The sequence below is a fragment of the Dermacentor albipictus genome, chromosome 3 (assembly GCF_038994185.2).
Source record: "Dermacentor albipictus isolate Rhodes 1998 colony chromosome 3, USDA_Dalb.pri_finalv2, whole genome shotgun sequence".
NCBI lineage: Eukaryota > Metazoa > Arthropoda > Arachnida > Ixodida > Ixodidae > Dermacentor > Dermacentor albipictus.
The window spans coordinates 101032035-101054920 of record NC_091823.1 but is presented as its reverse complement, the minus strand read 5'-3'; the positions used below and the strand labels follow the sequence as shown (position 1 = coordinate 101054920).

At 45.5% G+C, this 22886-nt stretch overlaps 1 protein-coding gene across 2 annotated transcripts in view; it reads right to left on the bottom strand.

Annotated features, from left to right (window-relative positions):
* The window catches only part of LOC139057492 (uncharacterized), a 55214-nt gene that overhangs the window by 19085 nt on the left and 13243 nt on the right, over positions 1-22886 (bottom strand). The window lies entirely within an intron of this gene.

The following is a 22886-nucleotide window of genomic DNA, read 5'->3' as shown; positions in this document are numbered from 1 at the left end:
ACAGATGCGTAAAAATAGCCATTTCAAACACTTTTGCAAACGGAGACAAGAGAGACACGGGCCGATAGTTTTTTATGACGCTCATGCTGCCACGTTTATGAGCTGGCACAACTATTGCGTTCTTTCAACAAGAAGGAAAGACACTTGTACGCAAAACAAGATTAAGGGTGTGCGTAAGGACAGGAACAAAAATAGACGAACAGCCTTTGGTAACAAAACTTGGTATACGGTGGTAAACAAGAGTGATTTGGTTTCAATTTACTAACGGCCGCCGCGCTATCGTGTTCTGTAAAACTTGAAATGTTGAAGTGGTCGCCGAAGCTATCCTGCCTGTCACCAGAGCTAGGAGCATGCGCTGTATTTAGGAAAACCGAGGAAGAATGTTCAGCGAATGCTTTGGCAGTATTGTCGCAGTTTTTAAGAACGCCACGATATGAATGATTTATAACATTAATCTCAGCCCGTTCAGAACTGTATTCTTTTACATAGGACCAAAAACGTTTTGGATGGCATTTTACGCGCTCTTCGACAAACTTAATGTATGCATCACTGTCTCTACTCATTACGCATTTCACCTGGCTTCGCAAGACACTAAATATTTCGCACCACTCCGAATATTCTCTTTTCTTGAATTTCCTGTGGCACCTTAGCTTTTTCCGGCGTAGACCGCGTAATTCCTTAGAAAACCACGTAGGACTGCGAGCAGCACGAAACTCTTTGCAGGGAATGAAGGCTTCCAAAGCAGATTTTACATTATCAATAGGTATGCTGACTGCTTTGTTGGCATCTGTGGCACGGTACAATTCAGGCCAGTCGGCATCACTAAAGTATAGTGGTGAAAACCTAGATAATCGCCGTCGGGAAAAACAAATGAGCGAATAGGATCGCTCAACACATGAATCGCCTTTAGAAAAATTGCGCAAAAATTGCAAAATGCCAGCGGTGAACAGGAGCCGCACTGCTAACAGCAATAGAAAAATCAGCAGCGCAGAAATTAGCCAAGATCAGATCTAAAACATTGCCAGCGTAATTTGGAAACGTGTGAAACTGCATTAATCCAAGAAATTCGATAAAGCAGAATAGCGCATCACAACGAGGGGATAGTAAAGGCATGAATGTCGTGGGTGGAGAATTCCAGGCAATAGACGGAGCATTCAAATCGCCATCTACCAGGACATCAATTTGCTACATCAATAACTTCAACTAAGTTATTCACAAGCTCAGAAAATTGCCCGTTACTCATGTCAGGAGGGAAGTAGGCTGCGCAGAGCAACAAATTCTTGCCGCTTATACCGGGAATTTCAACCCACACAATTTCTCGTACAATCTCAAGGTCTGCACGCCTTGTAACGTTAAGATTGTTCCGGACGGCGATTGCGCCACCACCGCCGTATTCAACACGCGCATCATACACGCGGTCACATCTATAAACTGTGTATTCCATTGGAAAGTAATTCTTCGGGCGCTATTACGGAAAGCTATTTCCAAACTTTTCTATTCCGATCCGGCAATCAGCCCTACGCGATTGGTCAAAAACTTTTTGGACCACCCCCACTTCGTCTGCCTGTCCCGCGACGTCACGAAAACCGCGACAGCTTCCCATTTGATATCACGTGTACACACTGATGATGCATGATGGGACCAAACAAAAGCAAAGTAGTTATTTCTGACTCGACGCCTTTTCGCCATTGGCCTTCTGCTATTGGTCAAAAGTTTTCGGGCTGCACCCACTTCACCTGCCTCTCACGCGACGTTGCAAAACGGTGAAAACTCACGCGTCAAATTGACGTGTACGCGTTAAAGATGCATTAATATGCCGAACAAAACTGAATTTTTTTCTAATAGCTGCAGGCTGACCCGTTCCGAAAGGAATAAAAGATGGCTGCCGCCGATCGCTCATGAACTGGATACTCGCACCTGCCGGAGAGCATAGGTTTATTTGCCTACAATAAAAGCTTTGCGTGCCCGTGTAACGTATTCGAGCACTCTCGACACGTTTACGACCTGGCTCTGCCAACTGTTCTTTGCTGATGATCCGTTTTAGCGGCATTCTTAACCTTCCGTTGCACGCCGCCGCGATTTTCGACCAGCCACCGCAAGCTAAGTAAGAGAAAGCGGACCAATCGCATACGTCGGCACCACCCTCTTCATCAGGTTATCTGTTTTCAGCGCGCTGGCTCGGCCCTATCGAAACCCCCTCCACTTGAGCTTGTTTCTCGCCTAGCATTAACCAATTACAAACGAAACACCGCTCAATGTAGGCTATGTTATTCATTTTGAAAGCAAAGAAAAGTGACCTCCTATAAACTAGGAGAGCGTTTGATTGGGCTGTTTAGGCAACACTGCGGGTCACCGCCCGATGCTTGCTTTGGCGGTTGCGCAAATTTGACGTCAGGAGATTGGAATAAAAACATATTGGAATATTTTACGGCGTAAGCCTTTAGCGGCTCATGAGTGTCCGGGCGCAGTCCATGGCGGACGCAGGAAAGCGGTGATCAGCGGCGAGGGGAGCAAGGAGAGGAGGCGCCATGCCAGCGGGCGCGTGGGAGAGCGCGGACATGCGCTTGAGGGTGCGCGCACATCGGCGACCAACCTTGCACCCATATGGCTGGGATTGCATCCCATGCTCGCGGCCACGTCGGCGTCCGTTCGCAGAACAGTTCAGACAACAGCAACATCGGCAGTAAGAGATGGGCTTTCGCCTATCGCAGTTTAGCTCAGCAAAGTACGCACAAGTTTTTACGTTATAGGACCCTTGGACAGTAAATCCTTGCAAAGCCAAGTTTCAGTTAAGCATATAACATGACATGAACAGGCTAGCTCGTTCTCATAGAAATAGGAGGACTTCGTGCGTAGACCACGAACATTCTTGTAAAAGAACGGAGCACTTCATTAATGAGGTTGGAAAAGAAACAGCGTTATATTGTTGCTGGCATTCCTGGATGCATCAAGCTGCCATAGAAAGGCGTGAAAAGGCAAGACTTCGGCCAAATATCTACCGAGTTGATTTTTTCGAAGTCGCTTATGAAGCACCTCAAACCTTCCCTTTCTGGTGCCGCCAGAAAGGGAAGGGAAGAAAGGGAAGGGAAGGATCCTTGCCGCACTACTTAAGACGTATGGAAGAAAACTTGTACCTGTTTTCGCAAGCGTCTTCAACTGAACCCTAAAGTCTAGTACGTTTCCTAGCGCTTGGAAAGTAGCACGAGCAGTACCCGTACACAAATCGGGTGTTGAAAGTGCATTTACTGACTACCGGCCTCTATATAACCTCTGCGCGGCGTCAAAAATGCTTGGATCTGTATTGCATTCCCTGCTTTGTGTTAGTGCTAAGAACGTTTCGATAGATAAACAGCGCGGCTTCGTATGAGGGCGCTCTACAATGACGAACTTAGTCGCGTCAATGACCTGTGCTTCCGGTGTAGCATATAACAGGGGCCAGTTAGATGTTATTTACTTCGACCTAGGTGAAGCATTCTGTTTCCGTTTCAGTTTCAGTTTATTCTTCATTCAAAAAACGATGAGTAAACAACAAATAGCATGCAGAGGAAGGTCCCAAAGTCAATGACTGCAACGGGACCCTCCATGTAGTAGTAGTAGTAGTTTTAGTAGTAGTAGTAGTAGTAGTAGTAGTAGTAGTAGTAGTAGTAGTAGTAGTAGTAGTAGTAGTAGTAGTAGTAGTAGTAGTAGTAGTAGTAGTAGCAGCAGTAGTAGTAGTAACTCCTTGATGTAGTTCACCTTGAGCTATTTATTACGACACTCCCACAAAAGGACATGATACCTTATTCCATTACTGCCCTGGTATCTAACTACCTAAGCACTAAACCATGATTCGTCCCCATTGATGGACAGAAATCTGTTAGCTTTGAACATACTTGAGGAGTTCCTCAATGATAATTTCCTAACCCTCTTCTCTTTCTGCTGTTCATAACTGATATTTCTTCATCAATTTCAAACACTTCATTTATTCTACATGCTAGCAACTGAAAGCTATTTGAAGCTGTCAATAGCGTTCACGACTGCATTGACCTCCAAAAAGACATTTTTGATGCGTAAGCATTCTTTGGCGAGTACCCCAACAAAATCTCCGTCCAGTGACGCCTTATATCTGCAAAATAAATGCATAATTGGTCAAGTTCACACATGTAGTCGTTACAATAGTGCTATAGTAGAGCATTGTTAGCGTTAGCAAAAACAAAACAATAAAGATACTTCAAACCGGGATTCCAACCACGGACCGCAATGTGGTAGGTAGATGTCTGTGAGAGGGACCATTACATTTAAAAAAAGAACAAGAGCTGGTTACGTCGCCATAGCTGGGTCAAGGTATAGTAACAAAACAGGAAATTAAGAAATTAACTCATGTAATCCTTAATATTGTAATAGTAGATGAGCGGTAGCGTTAGAAAAAAAAAGAACTGATAAAGTCGCCGTCACCGCGTCAAAGGTCGTAACAAAAATGGAAAATAAACAAAAGGAAAATTAAAAAAAGCAGTGGTGTGGCAAAAAGGGACCTGTTGTGAGGACTTCTCGGCTATGTTGATACGACGTATCTGCAAAGCACATGCGTAATCAGTTAGCACATGTCATCCTTATAACAGTGTGCCATCGATGGGTTTACATGCTTAAGCTAACTAAATAAGTAAGCAAAAGCGAAGTAGCAGCCGAGACAAAAAATGCTTACGCATTAGTAGGCTATTCTAAGAATTTCTGTAGCATTTTTCTTTCTAACAGTGGTGCAAAAACAATAAGCTTAATCCTTAATGCTTAAGCTTAAATGCTTCAAAAACTATGGTTTCATGTTTTACCCGGAAAACACACCATCTGTTTTGCTTCAAACCCATTCCCAATATTCTAAGCTGCACCGAACTCCACAGTTGTATCACGTTTCGCATTCCGCCCAAGGTCGCCAGAGAACATACACCTTTCAATGTCTTTACAGAGGAGAAGGCTCTAGGACACTGGTCCAGACGGGCTTCGGCACTCAAGGCCTTAAGGGCTTTGCTGAAGTATTTAAGGACATGCGAATTGTGCGATCGCCTTTGAGTGTTGTATCGCGTAGTATCGCGGTACCGCGTGAATTTCCTTAATTTTTTTCTCCTTTTTTTTTCTTCTCTTCTTCTTCTTTCTCCTTGTATTCCCTTTACCCCTTTCCCCAGCACAGGGTAGCCAGCCGGTACTTACACTGGCTAACCTCCCTGTCTTTCCTCTTCTTTGTCTCCCTCTCTCTAGGCCTTTCAATGCTTCTGCATTTCATCACCGACACTCAACCTTTCACAGAATATTGAGACTTTATCATGCTTATTTTAGTGATCTCGATATTTTTTTTTTCAAAACTCGCTGTCATTGCTCTTTTCCGAGCTTTGCGTTGTTGTGTCATAGTTTCAGACATTCTTCAACTCGCCTTTCCCTGCTTTTCCTTTTATATTTACTTTGTGCTTTGTTTTATGCACACTCTTCTTTTCAAAATTGTTCGTTTCATCCATTGCTCTTTTATAAATATATTCACGTACAGCTTTTATTTTCGTTTGGTTTTTAATTTAGGCTTGCTTGCGCTTACTTATGCTTTTTAAGTTGTGTATCTTCTGTCATCCGCAAGTCATCCTTTCTGCAATATGCCGATGACATCAAGATTTTCAGTGATATTCACACTACTGGTGACTCTCGATTTCTTCAGTCTAACCTGTTGTCGTTTGCACAATGGTGCAAAAATAATGGTCTCTGCCTCGACGCCTCTAAGACCAAAATTAAGACCTTTACTCGCAAAACCGGGAGTAATTTGTTTTCTCATTCTGCGGACTCTTCTCCGGCGAGTAGGGTTGCTGAGGTCAATAGCCTCGGTGTGCTCTTTAATGCCTCGTTAAGCTTTTTTTTATATCTCATACTGTGTGCATTGCTATGTATGGCCAGTCCTATCTAGATGCTCGATCTTACCGTCTCTCACGCGGATTCAAATCTCCCACTCCTTTCTTATTGTCGTATCTGGCTATATCTCTTCCGCAACTTGAATACGCATCGAAGGTGTGTAATATGAAACGTATAATTCCAAAGTGTGACAGACTAGGAGTTCAGAAAAAAGTCTTAGCAATTTACCGCCATCTTTTTTTTTTTTGCGCGGACATTGCTGAATCTTGTATCTTTTTGCAATTTACCCTCGCCACCGTCCCGTATAGCTGCCGACGTGTTCGAGCAGACCTTATGCTTTTTGTATGAACTCCCTCACGGAAACTTGAACTGCGCTCAGCTACTTCACTGTGTTGCGCTTCGGATTCCAGAGAAAGTCACAAGGAAGCACCGACCATTCTTCGTTCCTGCTGGTCAAAGCAAACATTCTGCTATCTGTAGAATAGAAAATCTGTGTAATACCTATTTCGCTGATTTTGATACTTTTCCTCAGTCATTTTCGTCATTCTGCTCACAGCTTCGCATTGTCGTGTCCTGGTGGTTTTTCACAGTGTACGTGCTCTTTTTCTCCGTGTGATTTTGTACGTTTCCAGCTTTCTTGCGATATGTTTCACGTTTCAGTGGCTTTTTTCTCTTGCATTTAGTGCTCATGGTGCATTGCATTAACATGTATTTCACATTACTCGTTTCCCCTTCCTTTATGGATTTGCTCAAGGTTTTTTTGTGGTGAATTCACATTGGTTCTTGTTGATTGTTAAATGCCCTTTTCGTAAATGTTTTCATTTCCATGTTTCTTTGTGTATTTATATTTTTATTTTGAATTCTTTGAAGCACTCAGACCTTAGGGTTCCTCGAGGGCGCGTTAAACAAACTGATTTATAAACAATTATTATTATTATTATTATTATTATTATTATTATTATTATTATTATTATTATTATTATTATTATTATTATTATTATTATTATTATTATTATTATTATTATTATTATTAATTCTAACAATCTTCAAATAATGTAAGCAAAACTTGGTCTTTGGTAAATAATCTCAGAGGGTGAGTTCCAGTAACCGGTCTGTTTTCGGTGCTTTTCAGCAACCTCCCACAGAAGTGGCTGACGCTTTCAACGGACACTTTGTCAGAGCGTCCCAAAGGGCTGTCTCTCCATCCACAAGCACTCGGCCGTTAGGGCATTCCGTATCCGCGTGAGCTTTCCTTCCGAGAATTTTGAGGGGTGATTTGGAGGAAATTATTTTCAGTTTCCGTCCTAAAAAGCCCACTGGATGTGATGGAATTTCTTTACACACCATCGCAAGGAATTTCAATGCGCTGTCAGATATTACGCTGCACATACTGAATGGTTTTTTGGAAGGCGACGAAATTCCAGAATGCTTAAAAACTGCAATGGTACCACTACACAAGTCAGGGAAGAAAGATATTATTGAAAACTATCGGCCAATTTCTATATTGCCGGTTATTGCTCAGGTCTCAGGAAAAATTCTTTTGCACACTATGTCTTCTTTTCTGAACAAATTTTCTATCCTGACAAATCGACAGTTTGGCTTTGTTTCAGGGCACGGTACTGTGGCACGCGTTGAGGAATTTTCAGATGAACTCTTCTCGGCATTCGATCGGAATCTTTTCACATGTATGCCATTCTTATATGTAGCGAAAGCATTTTACAACCTGAATCATCAAATCTTGTTAAGTAAACTGCATTTTTGGGGATTTCGTGGGCCTTTTTACAGAGTTCTCGAAAATTACTAGGGCAACAGATTTCAGGTGGTCGCAACCGATGATAAGGGCGTTTTTAGTTCTAAGCTGTCAGCGAAAGCTGGAGTTCCTCAAGGGTACATTTTATCGCCATTGTTGTTTAAGATCTTCGTTAACGATTTCCCTTTGGCAATTTCAAAATTTTCAGTATTCCAGTACGCTGACGACGCTGTATTATTGGCGAAACACCACTCTTATAAAACGTCCACTGAAATGTTGCAAAATGACGCGGACAAGGCAATGCTTTGATTCTCTAATAATGGAATTGTTGTTAATGCCCAAAAAACACGACTTGTTTGTTTTCGCTCCCCACTCAAGACTACTGTTATTAACATGCCTCTCTACTTACATGAGACGGACTGTGCTTATTGTAAATGTGCGCCTATTCCATACGTGGATTGTGTGAAATATCTCGGAATCTATTTCCATAGTAATTTATCGTGGCAACATCACTTATCACTTATTTGTTCTAAACTGAGGTCAGTAGCTTGGCTGTTGTTTAATATCAAAAGTATTGCACCCTTGTCTGTAAAAACGATTGTAGCACATGCACTAGGTTACAGTGTATTGAGATACGGCATTACTGTCTTTGGCTTCTGTTCGGATCGTGGGAGATGCAGGGTATACCGGATTATAAAAAACATTCTTAAAAGTGTTGCATACAATTCCCCAATAGTAACATCTGCAAATATATTCCTTGAACTTTTTGAAGACTTCCTTGAATATCTTCCTGAGCTCTGGCGCCGCGATGGTTCAACCACCATAGGAATGATGTGAAGTACACGGATTTGTATGTTCTTCGTACTTGGGGCTTCGGACGTTGTTGCGACATCGTTTATTACGCCTTATCTGCCTTTATTGTCTGAAATTTCAGAGCGATCAATACTTTTTCCAAGTGCAGAAGACTCTGTGAGCACACAGAATCATTGTAGGAAGCTCTATGCGCATAGTCACTACTAATTGCAGCAGTTCAGCCTGTCCAAGGGGCCGAATTGAATTGACTTGAAACAAGCGTCTCAACGCGCTGACTTGCCCTCGAGAAATTCACAAGGGATTCTGTCAGTGCATGCGTCAGTGTCCCAATGGATTCAATATCGGGCTGTTATGCCATAGGTCCTGTGTTCCAATCCTGCCATAGCGAAATTTTAATAATGTTTCTTTAATTATTATTACACAGCACTTTGTTAGAAATTATGAGTTTACAAAATCACGGGGCCGTTTGAAGCCAGAAGGACGAAGTTTAGGCGAATCCATGAGCTTCCCATAATCCCCATGATTGCGTAACCGCCCCTATTGCAGCCCCCGTAGATAATAGCTTCACAGTACCGTTTAGTAATTATTGTGTGAAACCCTATGCCCAACACCATCAAGCATACACACACATGTAAGCCTCATACGTTCACCCGATTGCGTCATCCCGGAGCCAACGCAGTGGCGGCAGCGTAGATAACCGCCATTTCACATATTCATGACTCTCACATGACGTCACAGACCCAGCTTATCACCATGGTGGTGCACCAGCATGGCAGCCGCGACGACGTAGGTGCAAGCCATCGATACGTCAAGACTTCACGGTGCCGCGACTGTAGATAAACTCCTAGATTATACGATCCACCGATATGAAACCTGATTTACCGGCGCCAAGTTTAGACGCGACGGAGCAAAACATACACGGTACAAGCGCCAAAATGGCGTTTGTTCGCTATCACACGTCTGCTTTGTACCCGTCTAAACTTGGCGCTGATCACTCACGTCCCGCAGCACTTGCAGCCAACTAGCTGCGTTTTCTTATTTGATGTCCAAGTTGACCTGAAGTCGTCGTCGTAATTCGACTCGGGCAGTCACTTGGGCAGTCACTAAAAAATTAGAACGAAGTTAGTTTTCTGGGGTTTTGACGTGCCAAAACCACGATGATTATGCGGCACGCCGTAGTGGGGGACTCCGGGGTTCTCCAGCGAGCAACCAATGCCCGGTCCACGGGTTCTCTTTTGCATGTCGCCCGAATCGAAATGCGGCCGCCCCGGCCAGGATTCGATCCGGCAACCTCGGACTTGGCAGCTCAAGACAAAAGCCGCTACGCCACCACGGCGGGTCGTGCTACTCTTCGCCACGGATAATAAGTGAAAGAGAAATGAATATGGGGAGGCAGGTGTCAGCAGACGATGGCAACTAGTAACACAAGCTATGTCTATACGTTGTACGCCTTATATGCCCACAGCTGGAGTAATGCGGCTACACAAAGCATACACGCTCCAACACATTTTACGCATTGGAATTCACAGTGCCAACCCATACTAAGGACGGCCGCCTAAGCAAATCTGACATAGGAAGTCACGTAGAAAGAAACGATAAAACTCAAAATAATTGGAAGGTACCGCTCAAGTCAAACGTAAACCGATCATAGCTATAACGAAACTTTAAAAAAGGCTGCGGCCACATTACGCAAACTGCGCGAGCGAAATTCCGTAGTGTGCAGTTCTTTCTTTATGCTTTTAATATTTATTTCTTATCATCATACACCTTTTTTTTTCTTTATTCTTCCATCGGTTTTCCTTTTCCCATTCTCCCTGCCATGTTTTTCTTTCAATTTCTTCGGCTTTCGTTCACTATTTTCGTCAGTCTGCGCTTTTTTTTCTCTTTCCTTAATTTCCTTCACTTCGGATACATCCTTATTACTTTCTGAATTTCTTCTTCTTCCTTGCTCTCTTCTTCAAGCTTTTTCTTTGTCTTTTTCTTCGACTTCTTTCTTTCTTCGTTCCTCCTTCATTGCTTCTTCTAATACTTCTTTTTTTGCTGCTTCATATTCTTTCTTTGTGTATGTCTTTCATTCATCTTTCTTTCTCGACTACATCTCCACACATCGTTTTATTTCTTGTGCGTTTTTCTTTTTTGTGTCTTTTCTTTAATTGTTCTTCTTTTCTTCTATTGGCTATCTTTCTTTTTTCTTTATTTCTTTCTTTTCACCTTCTATTTTCTTCCGTTCAATTTTCTTCTTGTATTTTTTTCTTTATTTATCTCTCCTTCACATTCTTTTTCTAGCTTTATCTTGTTTTTCGTTCTTTTTATTTGGCTTTGAATTTTCTTCTCTTTCTTCCTGCCGGTGTTTTCCTTCTTTGTTTCTTTTTTGCGTCTTCACATTATTTTTTTTCATCTTCTATTCGTATTCTTTGTTCTTTTGTTCATGTGCTTTCTGTCTTATCTTCATTTTTTCCTTCTTTCTTATTCTTTCGTTGTTTTTCTTTTCTTCTTCTCCTCACATCCTTCTCTTTTTTTTTCTAGGGCCTGTCTTCTTTTTACATGTCTTCAATTCTTTTCGCTTTATATTTCCTTAGCTTTCTTTTTCTTCGCTTCTTCACTTCACATTTCTTTGTCTTCTCTTTCTTGTGCTTCTCTTTCGTCTTTATTTTTCTTCTCTTCACATTCCGCTTTTTTTTTTGTAGTCCTTTATTCCTTCTTAACGTTCTTCCTTTTTTTTCTTCTTCCTTCTGTCTTTCCTTCTTTCTTTCTTTATTCGTTTCGTTCTCAGGTATTTTCTTTTTCTTCCTTTTATTTTATCTATACCTCTTTTATTCCTCCTTTATTTTTATTTTCTTCTTTCTAGAGCTTCCTCTTTCTGTCAGCCTTGTAACAAAAAAAATTTTCGCGAAAAAAAAAATTCGTCCAGTGGTGCTTCGGGAAACCGGGAAAAGCCCGGCATGCATGTCGCACACCGCTGTCCGCACGGCGGCGTCGCCGCCGACGAATCCATTTTAAGGAAACCATTTACCGTGACTTCATTTCCGAGAAGGGCCCGCGAGAAATTGACAGAGTGCTCTCTCGGCGTCACGGCGGTCGCATCAAGGGCGACACCTTTCCTCCTTGCGTGGACTTTTCGTGCCCGGAGCACGCCCTGCGCCAGCAGTGTGAGACGAGGCTGCAAGGTTCTATGTATGCCACGCCATAACTAGACACACTCCGCTGGGTGCACGGGAGCCGCAGCTGGTGATAGCAGATGTTTCATTATTATTATTATTAGTAGTAGTAGTAGTAGTAGTAGTAGTAGTAGTAGTAGTAGTAGTAGTAGTAGTAGTAGTAGTAGTAGTAGTAGTAGTAGTAGTAGTAGTAGTAGTAGTAGTAGTAAACAAAACAACGGGAAGATGCGCATCACGAGAGCCGGCTATCCCGAAGTACGAAGTACACTTACTTCTCAAGGAAGAAATAGAGAAGCAGCGAGAGGAAGATTAAGCACGGCAAGTTATTTTTAACTAAACTGAACGAATGACCACCTGGCCTTGATCCTTGTTGCTGTTGCTGACGACAACGAGATTCTCCCCGGCAGCGTGTAGCCACATACAGGAGAAGTGCCTTCCGCGCCCCGTGCCTCCTAAGGTGCATAAGGGTGCACCTCCTGAAGGTTTGAGGGGCACGTGAGGTGCAAAACACGTGCCGACGCCCGAGCTCGACAGCGTCGAGATGATTATAGAACTGCGAACGAAAGCGAACTGCGCATGTTGTTGTGTTCTAAGAATCATCGTTCTTCTTTGCATAAAAAGAAAATAAAAACCGGGAGATGCAGAACTTGGTCGTGCGGGCACACTTAATCGAAGCTGTCGCGCGCGGACACCTAGGTACATTCGGCCCCCGCCTTCTTCAGTGCTTTCTGCTAGGTTTTTAGTCAGCAGGGTGCGAACGAGTGACGCGCTTCGTTTACTTTCGCCCACATTTAGCAGGAGACAAAGGGCTGAGGATGAGGCTGCTGGGCTTTGGGTGGACTTCGCACATGCGCCACCTAAGCACAACCTTTTGAGAAGATAAGCGCTCTTGTAGTAGTAGTAGTAGTAGTAGTAGTAGTAGTAGTAGTAGTAGTAGTAGTAGTAGTAGTAGTAGTAGTAGTAGTAGTAGTAGTAGTAGTAGTAGTAGTAGTAGTAGTAGTAATTGGCGCATTATTAAATAAATAACAAACAGGAAAGGGAAGGCGAACAAATTACTGCTGACCGCAGTCTAACTTCCGAGTGTGGTGTGCTGACACCTGAAGGGCGGTGAACGGTGGGCAAGCGGTAGTAGGAGGGTGGAATGGCATGAGAGAACGGATAGTAGAGAGGATAGGGTAACCAAGACGACTATTTACACACGCACACAACCCAGTCGCTATGTAGAAGAAACGCCGATCAAACAGAAGCGGCGACACATCATTGTCCCGCTCAGGAACAGCGCTCGGGTGCCGCAACCCGTGGCTCAGCCACGAACTGCGCTGTTCGACCGTCCCAATGTCGGGTGCATTCCCCAAAATTCAGAGAGAAGCGATGTGTCAATTGGTGCATGTTTATTGAAAGCCTCAGCGCGCCGCGTCCGATGAGTCGCAGGACAGTGGCGCTCCGTTCACGTCTTCGTCCGGACGAAACGGAACGTCATGGCACGGGGTTGTTAGCGGCGCGGTGCCCCGCCGAGGCCTCTAACCGTTCACTGTGTACTTGATGCTGTTGAACTGAATAACAAGTTTCGAGCCCTTCTTGGTGACTATCACGCCGACCTTTTTGAGTTCCCGCAAAAGCTCCTTCATTTCTTTGGGAGAAATGCCCTTAACGACCTTCACCAGTCGGGGAAGGTCATAGGGCATCCTGTAGAAGACGCCTCGATACCTCACGGTGACTTGAATTCGCATGCCAAGAGTTATCATCTGGGCGCCCTTCTGGATGGTCTGCAAATATCCGTTCGTTTCGGGAACGAACATGAAGCCGGCTCGCTGAAGTGCCTGAAGCATCGGCACGACGCGTTTCTGATCTGCCCCCACAAACGAGATCATTTTGTTAGCGTCCCTGGGGAGGAAAAACTTCTTCTTCAGTATGACCACGACTGTCTGCTTTTCCACCTTGATGGGGTACTTTTTGCCGTTGAAGGAGAGGGCAATGACAATGCCAGCGGAATTGCGAACCGGAACGACGCCGTAGCGTGTGTACAGGATGTGCAGGGCCTGGCTAGGCATGCCTATTCGCTCGAGGTGGGCGATCAGTGCCTTGAGGTCGCGCGGTATATTGTAGACCTTGTCATTCAGCCGGAAGCGCAGGTCGATGGTGAGCGGGAGCGGGACCAGGATTCCTCGGATCATGATGCCCAGCACGACTCCTGTACTGCCGTCCACCTTCACCTTGATGTTTTCACGCTGCAAGGCCCTGAAAAGCATGCCGATATGAACCTCTCCCGGCCTCCTGAAAATTTTCTCCAGGTCAGCGGGAATGGAGTACTGCCGTTTGCCGAGTGTGATGCGCGCGCTGCCGGGGATCTCTACTTTCGTGGTCCCTTGACCGGGTACCTGAAGCTCAACGAGCCCTTCGGACGTCTCGACGGGTTTCACTCCATACACTCTCAACAAAGGCAATTTACCCAAAATTTCCTGGGGTCTGGTCTTGGCGATATCGATAACCAACTTGATGTCCTTGGGAAGCTCAAAATCTTTGTTTCCGACAGTAATTTTAATGTCAAGTGGCCGCTCGAAACTGTATGAGTTGTTAAAGAGGCTAAAGGCGGTCAGCTGGCCTTGGTTGTTCTTAGAGAAAGTTGAATCAAACTGCCGAAGCAAGGTAACCACCAAAGCCAGCTGTTCTGGGTGCTTGGACACGTAGGCAGCGAGTCTGCCCGCATCTCTAGGAAGGTGAAAACTCTGGTCATTGATGTGCACGAGGTATTTCACCGTGACAGGACGCGGCAAGGGAATTTTTACTCCTCCCACATACACTTCCTTGATAGGATAGTTCAAGTTTTTAAAGATGACGCCTAATTTGAGAAGCGCTGCGTGGGAGAGAATAAAGTAGTTGGGCTGGTTGAGCATAAGTTCGAGCCAGAAGCGGATCAGATCGTTGACGCCCCGTATACCGGGCGGAATAAACATCTGGTCACTGGGTGAAGGCACAGGAATTTCGGGCTTGTACGAAGGTACAATAGTTTTCCCGGGCGGACTCCTCACGGACTTGCCTCCCTTTCCCGGCCTATGCGGCCTTCTGTGGTCCCCCTTTGGCGGCTTCTTTAGCGGCTTCTTTGGTTTATAATTCTTCAGAATGTACTGCACTGTTCCCGAAATATCCGAGTGCTCCCGGATCATCATCTCGACTTGCTTCTTCAATTTTCTCGGCACTTTGACCCTCCCGCCTTTAATACGGATGTATACCATATCAGGCCCCGGTTCGAGCTTTTCAAGCCTTTCGATAAATTTGATCACGAGGGAAGCGCCGGTTCCTTGGACAATCTTTGGGCCTTCCGGTAAAGCGATGCCGAAGCGTGCAGTGCAGTGAGACGGGCACGGGGTCAGGCACAGGCCCGTCTCGCTCGCAGCCCACAGCGCCAACAGGGCTGCGAGGGTTATCGGCAGCCGCATCGCCATCGGTTGTCTCGCGACGAGGCTGTTCAGGGCGGCTGGGCGATACCGGTGGCGTCGATTACAGCACGGAACTCCCCCGTCTCAAGGTTTCCTACGAGCAGGCATGTGTCATTAAAAAACGCGCGCATCAGCACAGTAACAAGAACATCAACAAATGATTGACCGATTAATCGAGTGTTCTCCGCGGGGCTTAACTAGGAGGCACCTCGTATACGCTCGTGAATTAGGCAACTTGAGTGAATTTTCACTCGAACAACACAGACGCACACTACGCAAATCAAATGGTCGGTGCGGATTTGTTGCTGCAATGTGGACAGTCGTCCCATGCAGCTAAACGAAACCACCTTGGACTGCAGCATGACAGTGGTGTGAATGAAGTTTATTATAGGCTTACGTCGGAGAAGTCAGATCATGCGCAGTGACAACGCAAAATTGATTTGATTTTCAGTTGTTTCATTTATTCCGTTTCTTTGGGACAATAAAGTAAATGTCTGTCAATTCATAAATATGCAAGAAAAAAAACGAAACTCGCGGAACTTTCGTAAAATAGATCTATTTGTCGTGCTGACAGAATCTGTCATGCTATGGCGATCTCTCACATGTGTGCACGTTGGTCATGGCGTATAATACGACTTGCAGTAGCTTCTTCGCTGAGCCTTTTGTCTAACTGAAAGCGTAATTATTTTTGACAGTTAAACGCGAGGACGCGGCGGTTTCCTCGCACCGCAGCGGAAGCGAGAGCGAGTCCGTGCGGCCCACAGCGTCCTGCTGCGCAGAGCTGAAGCGCAACCTAATAGGGACGAGCAGTTTTGTGAAGAACCAGGGGTCACGTTCACAAAGCCTTTTGTTCGTAAGTGCTGTTTGCCATTGGTGGGCCGCCTTCCCTTGCATATGGGCCAGCAACGTCACGTGACTATAGCCCTCAAAGATCTTACGAACAAATATTCCTCGTATATGTAAGCAAGAGAAAGGTTGTAACAAAATTAACTTGCGCCTTAGTCCAATTGTGCCGCGTTATATCCGGTGTTGCCATCGTCCTTTTTCAGTCTGTTGCGAAACTAAGGCAAAAATTTTTGTTTGCTCCAATGACGTTCAAATTGTGGCTAACTTGTCGAGTGAATTTGATATAATGAATGGTGTTCTTGAAACACTATAATACAATCTAACCGAACACGGCATAACGCATCTGACAAGACACTTAACGTTCGTCTAGTGCTCGTGCCAGTAAGGAGGAAACGGTGGCTTTAATAGCAGGTCGTAGAGTACTTCGTTAAATTTAACCTTGCGTTCCAAAAGCGATGCACGATTACAGCTGAAATCCTGCGTTTACCATTACATTTCGAGAAAAAAACTTAGCACGCTTCTAAAAATCGCGGGTTGCCTGATTCTCCCATCATAAAGACGCACTTTGTACACGTTATGCCCGTAAACTTTCTGGATTTAGGCACTCGCGAAAGGGGAAGTAAATTTTGCGATACCATCTTGCGCATGTCAACACGGCGATTAATATACTTGGCACTTTTGCAGGCCAACTTCTACGTTACCACTCTTTGATCCAGCTGATTGCTGCGCGCTGTGCTGATTCGTCCGAAAACCAAGGAAAACGAAGGCGGCGCATTCACTCGCGTGAACGAATTAAGCCGCTTTTACATACGCACGCCTTTCTACAGTTTATATGTCCTATTATTCACCTGCTGCGTTCTAAATCTCCCTATAAGACTTAAAGTTATGCCCAAAGGTCTTCGTGAGTTAGTTTACGTAAGTAAGTTTACGTAAGTTTTAAAAAAAAGGAAAAGAAGAAAGAAAGAACTCAGTGCCCTTCCACTCTGTGGAGAAGGGTGGCCAGCGAAGCTGTGTATGTGTGTGGCCCCTTAATGGCGAACTGCAGCTCCGCCGCGGGTCCGCCTGGCATACAGCTATTTTTGGGAATCGGCTCACGTATGGGGGATGTTTAACGCCTGCTTCACTTCCCTCCGCAGGTCGGCCCGGTATTGTACTATCTTCGGGATCGGCTCATGTATGGGGAATGTTTAACGCCTGCTTCACTTCCCTCCGCAGGTCGGCCCGGTATTGTACTATCTTCGGGATCGGCCCACGTATGGGGAATGTTTAACGCCTGCTTCACCTCCACAGCGGGTCGGCCCGGCGTTGCACCATGTTTGGGATTTTTTTCTACACGCGGGCACGATAGTGTGGGAAGTAGCCCTTAACAGCTTCGCTATAAAAGGAGGTGGGGGCTCGACGCGCCAACGTGACGCTGTCTCAACATGACGCCATCATGACGCTGGCTCTAGTGTGGGAGAAAACAGGGAAGGAACGTCTCTTGCGGATGCTACTTGAGGCAGAGGGAGAGAGTGGCTCCAGTGGCAGTGACGCTTGCCTCCTGGTGACCTGCTAACAGGACAGTTGATTTCTCCTATCTCCTACAATGGTGCACCGATTTTAGAAATTAGGTTGGCAAAGCGCACCTTATACAGCGCTTTACAAGTTCCAGTGGATAGCCAAAATTTTCAATGGAGCCTGGTGACTGCTTCTTTAGGTTGAGCTTGCGTTTCGGCGCGTCATTTCTTCGTCCTTTGTCCATAGCATCGCACTCACTTTTCCGGAATAAAATATATGCCATTCCTCGCGGCCTCAGATTTTGGCACAGAATGAGTGAAGCATGGACGACAGGATCTGCGATTACGACGTCCTTACGTAGTGGACATTAGCGCTCTGTTTGCGAACAATAAAAGGAGAGAGAGAATGAAAAGACTCGAAAACATGTACGTTTGTTGTTAGAGATAGTCAGTGATTTCAGAGATGTATTCTTGTACTTTCACTGCCCATCGTATGTTCTTATGAGGTGTACATGGTGTATAGATTATCTGCCGTCTCCCTCATTTTGTTACCTTCTTTCTGATTTCTTCGCACGAACTGCACTAGATCATTTTCTCACTTGAGAACTGGGATTGCGAACTTGCGGCCTTCGTGCCACGGCTTAAGAACTATTCGCGGGCACTCGTTCTCGAATGCCTTTTGTACCGCTATGGCTTCGTTCCTCTCATGGTAGTTTTATCTTTCTTTTATTTTTTTACATGCCGGATCAAGAGTAGCCGGATGCTCTATGTATATGGGGCGTCATTATCTCCGTGCATGATGCATGTAATAAATCACTCAAAAGGTCGTTAAGTAAGCATAGTTAGTCGTGAACCGGCTATGTTTAGCACCACCTGGAAGGCAGCACAGCAATGTTTTCGTCCAATCGCTCTAGACGTGTCTGCTTTGCAAGAAACAAGATCACCGACAATTACGATACTTTATAAGACAAAAAAGAACGTTACAAGTCGGTAACGAGTTTCACTTGCGAGTCTTCGGAATACGCAAGCCCTATTCGTGTAACTGGGGTGCTGCACTCGGCACCGTAAAATTCAGCCGTTAGCCTTTCTAACCAAAGAGGGCGTGGCTTCCCTCTCACCATTAGAGCTGTCAAAAGGGCGACTTTGCAAATTAGGTGGAATTTCACCGTGTCCGGAATTGGTCAGACTTGTGTCTGCATGTCGCCGACACGACTGCGTGTAGGCCCGTGTGCCTTGCCTAGCAGTCCGGACTGTAGTTACTGTGAAGGCTCCCTAAGGTATCTTATATGCAGTAACTCTAGTCCTGACTCGGCCTGCGCACACTCTGTGAGCAGATGGCCTGCCTCAGCATGAGCCGTGGTCACCTCGGCGTCGTCGGGCACAGCGTTTTCATCAGTCACAGAGTCAAAAGTTCGCCGAATATGCGGCTCCGGAAATGCTCCAAGCGGAAGACATGCGTAGAATCCATATTCCTCAACCGCGTATTTCCCCTTGTGATGCCTGTACATGGATGTATGTGCGCTCCTCCCTACACCTCGCTCCCTTTCTGTTTACATAACGGAGTCGGGCCCCGATTCCATGGCACAGCCGCTATACCTCAATAAGAACGTTTATTAGCACATGCACCAAACATGTCGACATCAGCCGTTTTTCTTTTTTCCTGTGAAATGCCATGTTTGAGCAAGGAAAGAACGCCTGTCTGCATGGACGTGCGTGATCAAACCATCATAATTATCATCAGCTTATTTTACATTTTACATCTACTGCTGGAGGAGAGCGATCATCGAGTCAGCGACCGCCTAGTCAAAGGCCATGCGCCGAAATATCATAGCTCCAATAAATACACTCGTCACATTATTAGCGTTCCTCTCTTGCACATGATTTAATTTTGCGTTTATGTGTGTGTTCCAAAAAAGAATTCTGGGGTTTTACATGCCAAAACCACAACATGATTATGAGGTCCGCCGTAGTGCGGGGACTCCGGATTATTTTTGACCACCTGAGGCTCTTTAATTTGCGACCATCGCACATTAACCCACGCTTTCACCAACCCAACATGCACCGATCATATCTCCAAATTGGATCCCAATTGACATCGTGAAGGTCGAGAGCCAAACCCGCTACCTTTGGTGTTAATTAGGGCGAAGCTAAACAAGGTATAGTTAATTAAGACATAGCTAATTGAGGCCCTCGAACCAACGACCTTTGGCGGGAGTCGAGCCCGCATCCTTTGGTGTTAATTAGGGTGAAGTTAATTAGGGCACAGTTAAGGTAGAGTTACAAGTAATATAATGTAACAGCGCATACGAATGAAAGTGTCAAGTAATGCAGTGAATGCCTCGTGAATGCGTGTGCTTTCGCCTTCATCCTCTTTAGCGCACGCATGCTGAAGTGACTGTCAACCAGTAGCTTGTATCGCTACTGGTCGGCAATTTTAGCTCAGGTTGGCCACGAGCACGTAAAGAGCTGTGGTCAAGGGCGAGGCCTATGCACAAGAATAATTAACCCAACTCACAGTACACGGGCATTTCGGCGTTTCGCTCCCATCGAAATGCGGCCGCCGCGGCCGCAATTTGACCCTGCGATCTTGTTTTTAGAAGCGCAACCCCATGATGGCTAAGGCACCACACCTGGTGTATGTGTGTGTGTGTGTGTGTGTGTGTGTGTGTGTGTGTGTGTGTGTGTGTGTGTGTGTGTGTGTGTGTGTGTGTGTGTGTGTAGACGTGTGTGTGCGTGTCGACGCTTGCGTTTACGTTCGAATGTCTCTTGCGTCATTTTATCTTTGTTTAACGTTATCATTCTTCAAATTACTGACGTTCACAAAGCATTCCTATAACATTTTCTTTTTAAGGCGGTGGCGCCAATAAACAGTCTGCCACCATCATCTCTTCATACTCATCTTGCCATCTAGAGTTGCATCAGAAAAAAAATACATGTGCAGCGTAGCTTTTCTTCAGCCGCCGTCAGAGTTCGTGTCATGCGCCCGAAGAGCGACGTTAGAAGCAGCCTGTCAATTGGCAGAGAGTGAACTCGGTCGCTAGTACACCTCGGTTCAAGACATATGGCCTGAACTTAAGAAGCGCACATGCGCATGCGACTCTCAGATTTCACGCCGTGTGTCGCTCACAAATTATCGGGCACGCGTTTCTCTGTACTTTTATGCAGGGTCGCCTACTTAACTGGCGTCAGTGATGAAAAAGGAAGGAAGAGGCATCAGGCCCTCGCGCGAGGGTCGAGCTACAGGGACGTTTTGTTCAAGGATATTGCATGTACTGCGTGAAGCCGTAACTAGACCTTGTAATAATCGATCTACGTTTTATTTGCGGGAGACATCAGACTATTCTCTCAGAAAGTTTGAAGAAGGTATACACGGAGACAGAAAAGCGTCTACTATTTCACTTGTCTAGTACCGCGGAGCCGATGAAATCATAGAGCGCAGTTTTGTTGGCCGACAGAAGGTATTCTTCTCACAAAAGCTTTCCTATTCCTGGATTGCAAAGTGATAGGTTAAAAGGTAAACAATACAAACGCGTGCATAGCACTGGCGTGTGCACGCTGCACGTTGTAGCATCTAGAACGTCCTAAGAAATGATCCTGTGTTCTCATTACCCCGAGTTGATTTAACAGCAAGCAAGTGCACACGCGTTCCGCCTTACTGGAGGCGACACTACCAGCCACGGCGCGCTTTTTTTTTTCTCTCTCATTGGCTATACAGCAAAACTGTGATTGTGACCTCATGCGGTGGACTGCGTCCGCTTCAATTAACCATGAAAAAATCATTGAGAGGACCACTGGGATGAACATTGCCAACTATGCCTATTTCACATTGTTGCATCAGTAGCGTAGTTCGCAGCAACACTTCGCATGCATTGTCACTCACCGTACAATAGTTTCATCAGTGACAGAGATAAGTCAATAACCTGCGGTTTTAGCTGAGAAGCCGATCGGACGTAGCTATCCTCTCAATATCTATGCTGTTCTGCTGTCGCTAACGAGTAGGGCAGTTATTGAGGGCGAAGGCGATAATGACGAAGATAGGAAATATCTTGAACTACGCATCTCTTTACAGGCGTGCGTCCAGTCCACAGCCTCGAAATTGCTGATCATCGGCCCGGATCTGTGACACGTCCGTTATAGCGCCTCAAATAACAAATCCACATAAGTAATAGTCGTGCGGAGAATTATTGGAACCGCCACGCTTCAGAGTACTCAGACGAGATATGAGAAACAGAGGCTCATTTACAAGACACAGAAAAGCAAGGGCTAAAGGGCGACCGAAAGTAATAGCGACCTTCTGAATTTTCTGATCATATGTATTCCTGTGATGCGCAAATCGGAATTCAAGGCCGGCTTAATGCAAAACGTAGCTCGAAAGGTGCGCGCCAGCGCTGCATTTCACACTTCGGCCTCTCACTACACCAACGCGGACAGTAAGTGCTGACACTTTAGGTTTTACTTAACTCTAATGGCCTTGGAGATAACTGGTATTGCATGCACTGAGCTAAAGGAAATGATCTCATAATATACCGGCAACTTGCAGTGGCATCTACGAAGTATTTTCTCTTTCTTCTCGACGTGATTCCGCTGCCCGTAGGCTATGGCATGGCACGACAAGGGTTTCGACATTAGTATGAGCTGTCATTTAATTCTTTATACCACCTAGGACACGCTGCAAGTCGGCGCTTACTATGGCTTACTTCCTATGTGGCGACCTGCGTTCAGCGGATGTAGGGATCGGACCTTCGCAGCACGACAGAAAACTTTAATTTTCACTCGTGCACGACGCCTAAATGGGCGAGACTTGGTCATACAACCATTTCGCGACTATGTGCTCATGCGTTAAAAGCGTAATCATATGGATGCACTATGTCGGTATTTTTCGTACTTGTGAAGCCCATCGTACACGCACTCACGCAGGCACGCACATACGCCTCACTGAACCCCACACGGACAAACAATACCCTTAATATACTCGCATGAGGCACTTAGCATAGTCAGCATTTGGGAACGAGCTCACAGCCGCGAAAAAGCTGAAAATGTCGCCTTACCTTGCGCCATTTAAACACGGTGCTTCTTGTTAGAGGCAAAACGCCTGCACGAGCGATCTCCAGAACACTTCATACTGCGTGACCGAGTAGCACATGATTTATCGCAGCGTTTGCGAAACAAGAACGACATGAAGCGCAAGGCTGACTGCATTGCAAAACAACGCCGCTAGATATCATTATAGATGCGTGCACACGTGATCAATTAGCCCAATGCGCCAGCAGGAAAACGTGGAAAATAATGTCATCTGAGACCGTCTTTGGAAAGAGCGCCTTGAGCCATCCGTCAAGGGGGGTGATCTATCGACTTCACACTTGAAACCCGCAGGGTAAAGCACGTGCGGTATAGCATCGCTAAGAAAGTTCGCGTTGTTCAGTTAGCTCAGTATCCATGAAGAAACAGACGGAGCTCGCAAAAAAATTATCGCTAAAGTCTTCGCTATCATAGTGTTGACCCGTCTTGTTGTCGAGAATCACCA